The sequence below is a fragment of the Rhipicephalus microplus genome, chromosome 7 (genome assembly GCF_043290135.1).
Source record: "Rhipicephalus microplus isolate Deutch F79 chromosome 7, USDA_Rmic, whole genome shotgun sequence".
NCBI lineage: Eukaryota > Metazoa > Arthropoda > Arachnida > Ixodida > Ixodidae > Rhipicephalus > Rhipicephalus microplus.
The window spans coordinates 171,211,556-171,224,386 of NC_134706.1; the positions used below are offsets into that span (position 1 = coordinate 171,211,556).

The 12,831-nt window shown below is 41.6% G+C and overlaps 1 long non-coding RNA gene across 1 annotated transcript; it reads right to left on the reverse strand.

Moving 5' to 3' along the window:
* Positions 1-4,039: 4,039 nt before the first annotated feature.
* On the reverse strand, positions 4,040-9,866 carry LOC142767130 (uncharacterized). Its single transcript, XR_012884772.1, has 3 exons — positions 9,521-9,866; positions 8,978-9,056; positions 4,040-4,211 (listed from the first exon to the last, which is right to left on the reverse strand). It is a non-coding gene; the product is annotated as an uncharacterized LOC142767130 (long non-coding RNA).
* Between the last annotated feature and the right edge of the window lie 2,965 nt (positions 9,867-12,831).

Sequence of the window (12,831 nt, forward strand, 5' to 3'; positions counted from 1 at the left end):
GCAGGGTGCTGCTCAATATAAGCACGCAGAGACAGGGTAAATGCAGAAGTGGTTCAGCTGGTAAGGCAATGTGTTATGATATAGAAGAGTTCTCCGGTTGTCCAGAGAAGTGTTACATTATTAAGTAGTACCATCGATCATCTTACATCGCTGCCGAGAAAAACACTGACCAGAAAAAATTTGAAACAATGCAGTGTGATGTTTTGCATACAAAACAGCTCCTAATAGCACCTTAATAGGGCATCAGTCAGTCGGTCTATGATGAAGATTTTATGGATGATGCTGTGCAGCCACTGAGGAGGTGTTTTGAAAGAGAGTCTCGACACTGAGGAGTAACAAGTATTCACCGACTGCAGCAGGGGAGCTCCTGGTCAATACTGCAGTCTGCATGGAGGGACTAGTCGGGCTGGTGATGAAATCATTGCTTGAAGGATTGAATATTCTGGAGTGCCTGAGTTTCATGCTTGCGATGAGTAATACTTGATGATTGTCTCACCATCATTGTTAAACCCACTTGAGTTGTCCAGTGATTTAACTAGCCATTCATTTAGAATAAAATATTGCAATGGCAATTATATGGACACTTTCAACAGCTGCTACCATTGAACATAAGGGCGCAGTTATGAGTGCTGGTGCGTGCTATTTGGATAAATATCACTACAAGGCTTGTTTACGTGGTGTGCTCTCAGCACTTTCTATTCGTTGAGACTACCGACAGCACAAAAACCCACTCACTCTCAGCAGCACTGACATTGACTTTAACCAGTGTTTAGTTTTGTGAAATGGAATCTGAAGAGTTAAGTGCTAATCTTTGTATAGCATTCCCATTTGCTCCTATTTCCTTCATTGCTTCGTGCTTGTAACAAAACTCTGAGCTAAGCCTTTATCTTTGGACCCCAACTAGCATTTGCTGGCGTGCTAAAACAGGGGTACAACAGCCAAAATAGCATTTGGAGCAATTTTTGGAGCAGCAAAATGTTACTTTTGGAGCGCTAAATTCCAAGTTCGGAGCTGGTTATGGAAAAAAAGAACATGCATTTTTATCATGACATAGCGAATTTGGAGCACTATAAAAAAAGGTGGCTTACATTTAGAGAAAAAACATGTATAAACAATTCAACATAACCTAAATTATGTAGTGTGAGCATACTATTTACTACTATTTCAATGAAGATAGTATTTGAACCACCTCGCTAAGGAACCAATGATAAAGTCCATATTAGCGTTTACTGCACCTGTTAAATCAATTGACAAACTCTGAGAATTTCAATATTAATCTGCCGATATTGTGAGCTTGAAATTTGGAAGATTCGTAAAAACGAGAAGTAGAGGTGGTGAAAAAAAAATTGGCGCACAATTTAGTTTATTTCTGTAGAGAAGCATAAATGGCACACACTGCTTCGAATGATTGACAGTAGCTTATTTATACGTCAGTAATTATACTGGCACTCAGAATTTAATGGTGTACAAACGCATGAGTAACTGAGCAAGATGTGAAGTGTCCCAGTATCGCGAACAGCCCCTTGTAAATCTCAACACGCTTTTTCGCAGGCACCGGTCTAGTGCTGCAAAGGTGACTCAAGCAGCTTTAGAACGAAAGTCAACAAATTTTCTTACCGCTCACCACCCCCCTCCCACCCACCCTTTTCAGCATGGCGCTATGTGCCACTTCGGCTACCTTGCAAGACGAGTTTGACCAGATAAAGTAACAACGGCGCACGCCCGTTGCCCCGGCGACGGTACTAGATATCTATCGCCAAGACCGTGGCAAGGACGCAGCTTCCAGCCAAAATTTGTTATTTGCCACTGCTAAGGTAATCAACACCGGCATTTACAGCACGTCGAAGCCTTATTAAGCCATATCCGCGTTTCTGGCAAGAGAACTTACATTTTCCGCGAGGGGTTGGTGCAACACATTTTTGTTTTAAAGTTCTGCCATCCCGCCGATACGTATCTGTTGTGGTCAGCGGACCGATAGACATGCAGTGTTGTAACTTTATCAGGTCGATCACGTCTCACGAGCATAGGGTGGGTGGCTAGATTATTTTAGGTATATTCTAGGCAGTTTACTTCGGGTTTGCGCGCTTTTAGTGATGGTGCAAAGCTGCAGGTGGCCGACATGGCCTGCACTGCTCACCGCAATTAGTACACCTGAAAAAAAAATTGAGGCTGGCTGGGCATTTTGGCGCAGCGTGGTGAAATTTTAACAATTTCACGGGTTTGGCCCAGCTCGGCGCAACAATCGGGCATTGTATCAAATGGGCGCGATTGGCACAGCTGCTGCACCCCTGCTAAAAGGGCCTGATGTTAAACTGTTCAAGCTTTAGCAGTGCATTTTGGGGGATGTTAAGTCAGCCATTGAAGTCTACCCGGTCACTGCCTCCAATTAAGGGGTAGCGAGAATAACTTTTCTGCTCTATGTATCTACTTTGCCATTATTGAATATGACAGCTCTGCGGGTGTATGTAAACACTGCCTTACTTCAGAGCACTGTGTTGATTAGAGAAGACCGGCAAGTCCCAGACTTCCACGTATTTTTTACCCTATTGTAATCATTTTTGAGCATGTAATGATAGCAACCAGAAGTTTATACTAATTTGTTCAGAGCCTTGCGTTCTATTGACCGAACCAAAGTATGGTTTACTTTACTTAAAAAATTGCATTTTTTGCTCCTGTACATGATTTTGGACATTTTGCACACTTTCTTTAAGATCAAATGAAAGTTATTCTAAAGGATCAAGTTCAGTTCAGTACACCACCATGTGTTGCTTGAGTACGTGCACAAACAATCAGCATGACATCTTTTGTCATTTTAAAATTATCATACTGACATAACAAAAAATGCCATTTCGAGAAGATGGAGTTCTACTTATGCAATAAAAATTGCACATTTTTTTTCTGTGCTGACTTATTTTTTTTACTGTGCCACATTATCTATTTCATTGTGTCTGACTTCGGTAAATGCTTAAACAACACTAGTTGGACAGCCTTTTCTTTTTGCTAAAAAATGCTAAACTTCATGCTTTTCGTCAATTTAGAAAGAAAATAAGCTACAAATATACCATATATAAAAGGGCCATTTGCTTTCAGGTCGCTTTTTTCAGTTGATTAAAAAAAGATACGCAGGATGAGGACAATACTGTAATATCTCAAGCAAGCGCCCCCACATAAGCAAGTTCCATCCTCTCTCTTTCAAGATATTTAAAACATGTACGAACAACTGAGCAAGCACTCCCCCCCCCCCCCGCCTTTTTGCCATTTCTGTAGTTTCCTTCACTTCCTTTATTTAGAAGCGCAACGAGGTTGCAGAATCATAGTGAATTCATGCATATTTATTAAAGTGTATCAGTTTCGTTGGAGGCACATGCGACTTTTTCATCATAATCTTGATTTTTTGATGCAAGACCAAGCAAGAACCCCCCCCTCTCCAATTCTCGTCACCTTCATCATAGTGGGAGCACTCGTTCAGGATTGCACGGTACACGAAAATTGTAGAAAAAGAATCTGCTTTCATATCTAGTAAACAATGAAAAAGTACTTTCTTCTAACGTTTGCTTACCCTGCTTCCTTCATACACAAAATTAATAACATAACCCTTACAAATATTATTTAGTTCTGTAGCAAGGGATTATGCTGCCCGCTGATATTGTGAACTGCTCTTCTGTCAAATTTATGAACAGAATTCAGAACTTATGTGAACACCTGTATACTATACAATGTGCATATTTCTTGCTCTTACTTGCTTTGTACATAAGTTCGATTTATTTTCCTCACATTTTTGTGTATTCAAGTTCAACCCATTCCTGCATTGGCCCGAGAAGGGGTCTGCAATATTGTAAAATAAAATAAAAATAAGCTACTTTGAAATTCACATAAACTTGGTTCCCTACACTGACAGACACACGTAGTTTCAACCCTGTTCAAGAAGCATGAAGTTGGCAGACTTGTCAATTATTCTGCCCATTGAAAACATCATTGCTATTGAAAGCTAAATTTCTTAACAGTACACACTTGTTTGACAGCTTCTTCTTGAAGCATGTGAAGCCCTGTCAAGGTGAGGCATCATTGGGAAGGACTGTGGTAGCGGCTCAGAAGTTGTAATACTGGTTGTGATGCAGCAATGGCTGAAGAGAAATATAGGTCGTGGTGGTGGTAGCAGCAGCTGCAGTGTTTCTGCCGAAGGTGCCTGACCTGGAGGATATCACTGAAACCTAAGGGGTGACAGATAATAGGCATTAAGAAATCATGAAAAAGAATGTTCACTACATTATAGAAATTTGCAACTTAGAGTAATGAACAGCTGAGCTTGTTGGTAGAGATTTATGTTGGACTTCTGTGAACATAATAAGCGAGAAGCGTAGCATGTAAAGGGTGTGTCGTGGGTAGTACCTACATTCACAACATAGCTCAGGGGCTAAAGAGAGTGATAAACAGATACAACATAAATGCATTATGGCCACCAATAGACTAGGTACTAGGCGAGATATAATGTCATGCTGAAAAACATCGAGAGGGGACAAGAAGCTGGACTCACATTTGTTTCGTAAACACACCAAAAATTTTGTTGATACAAAAGGCCATACCTACATAGGGAAGATGGGCCAGTGTTAACTATAGATGAATGAAAAAGAAGAGAGCGCGAACTACAGGCTCACCGAAAATTCTATCTTTAAATTGTCGAAGGTGTGTTGAAAGCACAGGCCGACCAAAAAAAATGTGAAGCTCACTCAATCGCAAAATGTATTTGCACATATGGCTCATTCAGATTCTCATTTATTGCCCAATCCGAGTTTGAGTGACTCGGCTTGTGAGGGAGTTTGCCGACCTATGGCTGAGAGGGGTTCTGAAGTCTGCCATTCCTTTCCTCCAAAGCCTCTATTTGTTGCTCAATCCACTTGTTCCATTGTAAAAATTTTCTCTTTCTGGAGGAGGCTCAATCAAACAACTTTCTAATTGCCAGAGCCATCCTACAGGGTTCTTTTTCTTTCTTGAATCGCTGCCTTCTGCGACTTTTTTTTTCGGAGGGGTGGGGGGGGGGTCTTGGGAGTGTATATAAAACCCAAAATATTACCACTCAGTAGAGGCGCTCTAAATGCTGTAAAATCTAGAGTAAGCACTCCTAACAGAGCAAGCACCTCCCTACTTTCTTGCTAAATAGAGGTGCTAAATAAGTAGCCTCTTCTCCTCTACCACCATCTTCACTGTTTTCATTTGCCGAGTTAACGCGAAATAAAGCCGTGGATGCGTGGGCATTCAAGAATGTGCTTAAGTAGATGCACAGATGTGCATTTTTTATTCTCAGTGATTCTTCCACTTCCACGGTAAATATTGACCGATGACTGAGCAAGAGCCTACTCTTCAAACCTTATCGAATTATCATTCACTCTCCAGGAGCACTTGCTGAGAATTTTTCGATAAACACAACATACTACAAAGTCTGTACTTTCCAGTTACACGTACCTCAAGACTAGAGTTGCAGTAAGCCATGAATATTCACTTGAATATCATACTGTCTGCTGTGTTGCTGACCGCAACAGCTGCATGTGCTCCTTAATTTATAACTATGCAATAATTGCACATCATATTTGCAGACTGATGTTTATGCAGTGATTTAGCCACATGAATTTATGCAAATCATTACAAAATTACCTGCTTCATGAACGTAACAAACATGGAGTCAGCATGAGTATAACTTGAGAAGCTTGCTTTGGCATGTTGACACTACGGAGATACATTTCAGCTCATAAAATACAATGCCTATATTTTTCAAACTCCAACTGGCCTCCGAATAAAAAGCAATTAAAATTTCATGATGCAACGCATATGTGTTGTACGATTTCTTTAGTGTGCCTGTCTATCTTATGACGTCACAGCTTTCAGTTCTTGACGCAAAACCCATGTAAGCATGCCTCGGATAAGTGTGAAATGCGTGCTAGAATTCAATTTCAGGGTGCTGAGCAGTGCAGTGCAGCTGAAATTCATCGAATATTGAGCAATGTGTACAGCACCACTTTCAATACATGACAGCAAGGCAATGCAATAGTGTAGGAAATTAGAAGCATGATGTACAATATTTACAATGCAAACTGACTGGGAATGAAGCAAGTGTAAAACTATGATTTTGTTGACTGAACGGATCAGATAATTCGGTAAAATCATGGGGTCAGAATTTTTGGGCTGAGTAATTCATTTCCCAAAATATTGCAGTCAGCTCAATACAGCACAGATGGTATACCATGGTTGGACACCGAGTGAGACTCTAGTGCTGCAAACTGCGTGCAGTCAGTTCCTAAAATGCTGACTGGTCATGAAAACAAAACGATAAACGGGTGCCATTTTGACATTTCTCTGGCACTACCATGATGTACTCCAGAACTGAAGGTGCAATACAAACAGAAGCATTCCGATGAGCGCAAAGAAATTCAAGTGAACCTTCTCCAAGAAAAAGTGCATGGCTGCTGTGTTTGGGGAGATAAATGGTGGTGTTTCCTTGATAAAATAGGTGAGGCTTAAACCCACCAAGACTCATGAGATTTGCCATCTGCATCGGCTCCTAGTTAAAGATATTCGTGACACGCTGTTTCGCTGGCCACGCTTTTGGAGACGTAGACAGGAATTTTCTTTCAATTGTGTTGAAATCTAGTCATTTGCACAATCATAGTCGGCTGTGCAGCTGTCGAAAATAGTGCCAAACAGGAAAAAATGTTCAGATTCCTTTGGAACAAAGATAGAAAATTGAAGGAAATTTTGTGGAGAGACATGGTGAGTGGTATATGTCTACCGTAAGGTGAGTAATATTTATCGACAATCCTGCATGGATGGTTTCGTTTGACACATTCGGTATTTATGTACAGGCGCTCCAAGCAAAGATCCATGGCAGGTTGACTACGTGCCATCAACATATTGGCACGTCGAAAGAGAATCTAAGGCGCCAAAACTGAAGTACAAAAGTCGTTTGGATGTGTAGTTTTCGTCAGCACAACCACAATCACTATCTACACAGCTACGACAAGCATACGGCATTTGTTTTAAAATGCACGGCCGCTATGCAACGTGCAGCCAGCTCTGAGCCTGATACAGAAAACAGCAAGACAGAGCAGCCAACAGCCGCACAATATCATGCCAGGGGTGACACCGTGGAATCCACGGCACCAATTGCAGTGATGTATACACAATTAGTAGTGGTTAAGAAGGCGACGACTTCGTACCAGTTGGAAAAAATGATGTGTCAGTAATGCTATGTAGACAAGAAAGGGCGCTCCACTATTCTATATATAGAACAGGTATACAATGTGTTGCTAGTGATTTCAACTGTTCCTCCAAGCATTCAATACGTAGTAAATTTATTCATACCTGATCTGGTGCACATGCGAGCAGGACAGGTAACAAGGCTTAACAAACACGGTGCCTGACTGTGAGGTGAGCATCGCCTATACCAGCTTGTTCACAAAAACGATGCAATGCCGAAACGCCTAAGAAGCTCGACTTTACTAAATAAAAGTCGATGTCATTCATGAACATTTGAACATTTTACCAGGCCGTCACCGCTGAACACGTAGTTTTAGTAACATATGATACTCATTGCACATGGTGAACGTTGATACAAGATACTGTATATCCAACAATCTGAGACAGCGACAGAGTGTTTCAATTGCAAATGCAAAAACAGCTGAGCGCCCTCACTGAGGCAAACACGCAAAAATAAGCACATTAGTCGGTGATGTGCATTATTATGCAAGTGTAAAATTAGTTGAAAGACGTGACAACCAAGGCCACGCCACTTAAAAGAAAACACATAATTGTGATAGCACATACATTCGGTTGTTTGCCACTTCAAATGAAAATATTATTTAGCAATCACAGCACATGCTTCTCTTTTGTGGTCAGTCGTAGGTGCGGCCATGCTATTGTGTGCTAGAAATTTGCAGCATATGCGTCGGGTTACCATGAAGAAAGCGAGTGACACGGTTAAACGCCAAATCTCAAGGAGTGATGCAGCACGCAGAGAGCCATTGAAATGGTAGCTGGTGCAGATGGCATGAATCCCATGAGCCTTTGCAAGTTTATGCCTCACTTATTCATGGGACATGGCATGACCCTCACTGCAGTATTGTAGGTCTAACTCTCAAATGTCTACAGAGCGCAATTAAGAATAAGCAAAGAGAGACATAAGACACTGTCTTTTTTTTTCATGACAACAAGGGGCCACAGAGGAAGTAGCGGGAAGTTCAGTCGCCAAACACCATACAGCCTCAACTTAGCTATCTCTGATTGCCATATTTTTGCTAACATGAAATGCTGGCTAGGAGGCCTGTGCTTTCACCCAGTCCTGTTCTTCGCTCTGCTGCTTGATGCAGACTCGCTTACTGAACTTCTAGGCGGAGAGTAAAGGAAGTTGCAAGGCAGACAGTTCTGATGAAGCCCTTGATCAACATTTGTTGTGCTGAATACTAAATCACTGAGACTCTTACATTACGAAGTCAAAAGTGTGGTTGCTAACTATTAGTGCTGTTCTTTTTCTTTGTAAGAATCATCCCGGCAAAACTGACGTATTTACGTGTGGTGCCAGTATTGTTACTAATTATTTCTGTACCATTCTCCTTTCTTGTAATTCCACTGCAGCTTGGGCTATGCTAGGCTGCAGTATTGTGAATAAATAAATTAATGAGTTGATGCTACACACTGTCAAATGTCTGAATCAAAATGGCAAATATGTACAGATGTAGCTGGTATATGTACCTAAACGTTTCAAATTAAGCAGTCTTCATTTTCGCCCTGGTTACTACTTCACGACCGAACAGAACTTGAAAAAAAATTGCAACATAGAATGAGTGACCCTTGCCTAGCCAAGTAGCACAAATGTACATGAATGAGCGACTATTGTATAGACGTGCGGCTTGTGAAAGCAACCAGGACATTGGAAGTTAGCATTTTGTATATGTTGTTAAAATAAGTTTTACTATTAAACCACATTTACCTTCCAAGTTCTGACGTTCTTTTCACAGTCACTGTGGTAGAAAAGATTGTGTTGCACGGCGAGTCGTTTTTTTCTCCATCTGCACGAGGTCAGTAAAAATAGTTTAATCAGAGAACACATGAAGTTGAAGAGCAGGCTACTATAAATAACCACACAAATGAAAACGTAGAATGTGTGACTATTACATGCGAACAATAAATAAATGCAATGTAGTGCAGGTTTGCCATCAGGAATAGCGACGTAAACTTGTTCATATAATAATAACTCTACCAGTGTCACACCGGACATTTCCAGCCCCATCAGGGCCGACCCGAATGCGGTTTTTGATCGCGATCAACAGTGCCAGCTACAACTTAGGTCACTGTGCAGCCGCACATTTGATCCAGATCGGTCATGATTGCGATCGAAAGATCCCACGGGACACGAGCGCGCGGTATCAGGTGCAGCATGCCAACATACACAACACACGGATAAAATTTGTTCGCCTTTGTTCGCCTAAACGCACGCCAGCGAAAACGTCATGGAAAATAAAATGACACTCACCTCAAAGAAGGTGGACATCCCTGTAATAGCAGCTCTTCTTGATGTCTCTACCCGGCTCACTTTGCCGATAATGGCCTTTTTTTGCCATATCGGCAACGCTCAGCGATATGAAGCACTTCTCGAGGTTGTCCACAACGGCGCGGTAACCGTCTCCGCAAATGACGAACGTGACTTTTGCTGCACCCCGCATTTCAAATAACTTTTCACGGTTTTACCGAACCACATCTGTTTCACACCTGCCGCACAGTTCGAAGAGGCATAGAGGCTGCACACAGGAAACGTTTAAATCCGGTAGCACAAGACAAGCAACAAACCCCTTCGCACAACCTGCAAGCGCCATATTGACGACGAATCACTCCGAAATGGGCTTATCTTGGCCGCTTGTCGTTAACTGACTCTCCCGCAGTTACAATGAAAAAAAAAAACTCGAAGCTGGCGAGAAAGAGAAAACTCATTGACAAAATTTCAAATTCATAAACTCACGTTTTTTTGCGCGCATAAAAAAGCATGTAGTAAGTTTGATTGGTCTCAATAGATTTTTTTTTCACGCTACCAAAAATTTGTATTTTGGCTTCCGTAGTGCGGCTGTCAGGTGGTGTTGACTTATAGCTCGTAAACATCCGGTCGCGCAAAAATGCAAATGGCAGTTAAGCATTCTGCGATGATCCCGTTGATTCTCATTGACGCAGTAACAAACTGGACCTACCTTCAGCGGAGAGCATGTGGAAAAAAAAAAGCTTTTTTGAACTTCACTAAGCTTCCCAGCTGATTATTGTTCAGCAGCATGCCGTGACGGCATACGTTAACTGGCGTACATAAGCATACATAATCGCCAAAAGAACGCGACCAGTACACCCAACTTCGAGGAGACCAACAGAAAAAAAAAACACATAAAAAATAAAATTCGTCCGTGTTAATCTAGATTAACGACGAAAGCATAAAGCGCAGATCTGCGAGATGTTGACTATTTTTTGTTCAATACACAGAGTAATGGTAGAGATATTCTCGTATGGGCCCTGTAATTAGTGTGTGGTGTTGTTTAGAATTTTTTCACGAACCGTAAGTGTTACATAGATGAGTATTCAGCTGACCTTACTGTATCTGTAAGCATTAATATATTCTTTATCTTGTATATGCATATGCCAGAATTCAGCGTAAGTAATAGTCTAAAAACAGCTGAGCTGTGGAGAATTATCTTTGGCTAAGTTGTAAATTATGCGTAAAGCTCTGTTTTGAATAAGGTGGAGCTTCTTTAAAGTGGTGCTAGTAGGAAGAACAATTAAAACGTGAGACAGCTTAACGCACGAGACTGGCCTGCACATCCCTCAGCAACTTTTATGTTAACCAAACTCCTAGAATTTTACATGGCTAGCAAATTTTTTATGTTTCTAGAGCTGCAAGTCACTGATTCCTGTCATAGCGCATGCTTCACCCCGTGGCCAAAAAGTGATCCCTCTCGTATTAGCCACGACAATTTCTAGTGCACTTTTTTCAGTCACGCTCCATTTTTACTAACCGAAAATTCTACGAAGATTACGATATTACTTAACGCACATTCAACGCGCAACTTCTTGTTGAAGCAATGCAAACTGCAGCCGCATGCACTCCGCAGTTGTAGAAACATAACATTAATTCGCTACATGTTGCCACTAAAACTGCCAGTGCTCAAGCTTCACGCACACCACTATGTGCATTCAAGGAGCCGCGAACTAAGCGGAACGCCTACAGCCACTTTAGGACAATCGAAGCCTGCCACACTGCATGCGCACAAACTTCATCCATAAGGAATGGAAGCGAGGAGTGGGGAGACAGCCTGTGTGACTGAGGAAGCACACGAGGCTGTAGTCGCTCTTGATATCTACAGACTCCGCGCTTACTCTCTCGTCTTCGATCTATCGGTTACGCCTCCAACGCAGACAGCGAAGCCGCATGAGCGAGGAGCACACGCCTTGAGATCAGCTCGCTCACACAACTGTATTATCGGTGCCATAAGTGCATGGTTAAAGGCAGGATTCTCTTTTGAGGGGTGAAAATGGCTGGTGTAGGGCGAAAGCACTGCCATAGCTTGGGTGGGTGCAAGTGCTAGTGAGGCTTGAGGGGGACAACTACTCCAATTTTTCCCCTTACTGACACCCATGCATAAGTGTGCAAAACAAAATGAGTAATATATACTAACAGTCTTGTTAATAAAAAGTTAAACAAGAAACAAACCAGTATGCTTCTCTATGTGACTCCTAGCTGGCGTAGGATCCAGTGTTTCTCATGAGTGCTAATCAATATTAACATGCTGATGTCAAAGTGACGCATAAGAATTCACAAGTTATAAGACTCAATTGCCATCATATTACGAAAATTCAAGCTTGACACAAAGTATTTCTTGGTTTTGTTTTATGAGTGTAATACTTCCTTAAAGTAAATAAAGAGGGCTAACACTAGACACTTCTCTTCAATTCTTTGAAGAATGAATTCTCTCTGCAGTTACACTACACCAACGTTTTCTTCAAACCATGCTTGCATGGCACTGCAAGATTACGTCCCTCAATAAAATTAGAGAGATGTCTTCAAATGACGTTTTCTAGGTCTTTAAAAAAAACTCAAAACAGGCAAGCAGAAAATGCGCAAGTTTGTGTCACACAATTACTCAGATAACATATTTCAAACAATGCAAATTCGTGCACCACATCATTCGAACTGAAGAGCTAATGGTCAAAATACTCATGTCTTGCAAAAAAAAAGTGGCTCAAGTCGTTGTTTTGAGCTTCCATGCATTGCTTTGAGTGGTTTATGAGTGTGTTTGGTGGCACAAGCTTTCTTCCTCCTGATACTTGGCTGGGCTATCACACAGAAGGCGCACAATAGCATATGATTCTCCACGCTATGTTTTGTGCACTTCCATCTGAACCATTGAAAATGGCTTGTTGCACGCTTACGTGTACAGCATCATCCCCATTGGACAGCTATTTGTAACGATACTCATGTCACAGCACATGAGCATCTTGTGCACAAAGCAAAGCGTGGAGCATTATTTGCTATTGTGCACCTTCTCTGTGATAGCACGGCCATGCGTCAGGAACAAGAAAGTTTGTGCCACTTAACACTCTTGTCAACTATTTTAAGCAATGAGTGGAAGCTCAAAACAACAACTTGAGCCACTCTTCTTTGCAAGACATAAGTACCGTGACCATTAGCTGTTCAGTTGGGATGATGCGGTACATGAATCCGTAAAACAAGCTGTTTTCAAGGGTTCAGATAGAAGCACACAAAACAAAGTGTGGAGAATTATTTCCTCTTGTCCACCTTCTGAGTGATAA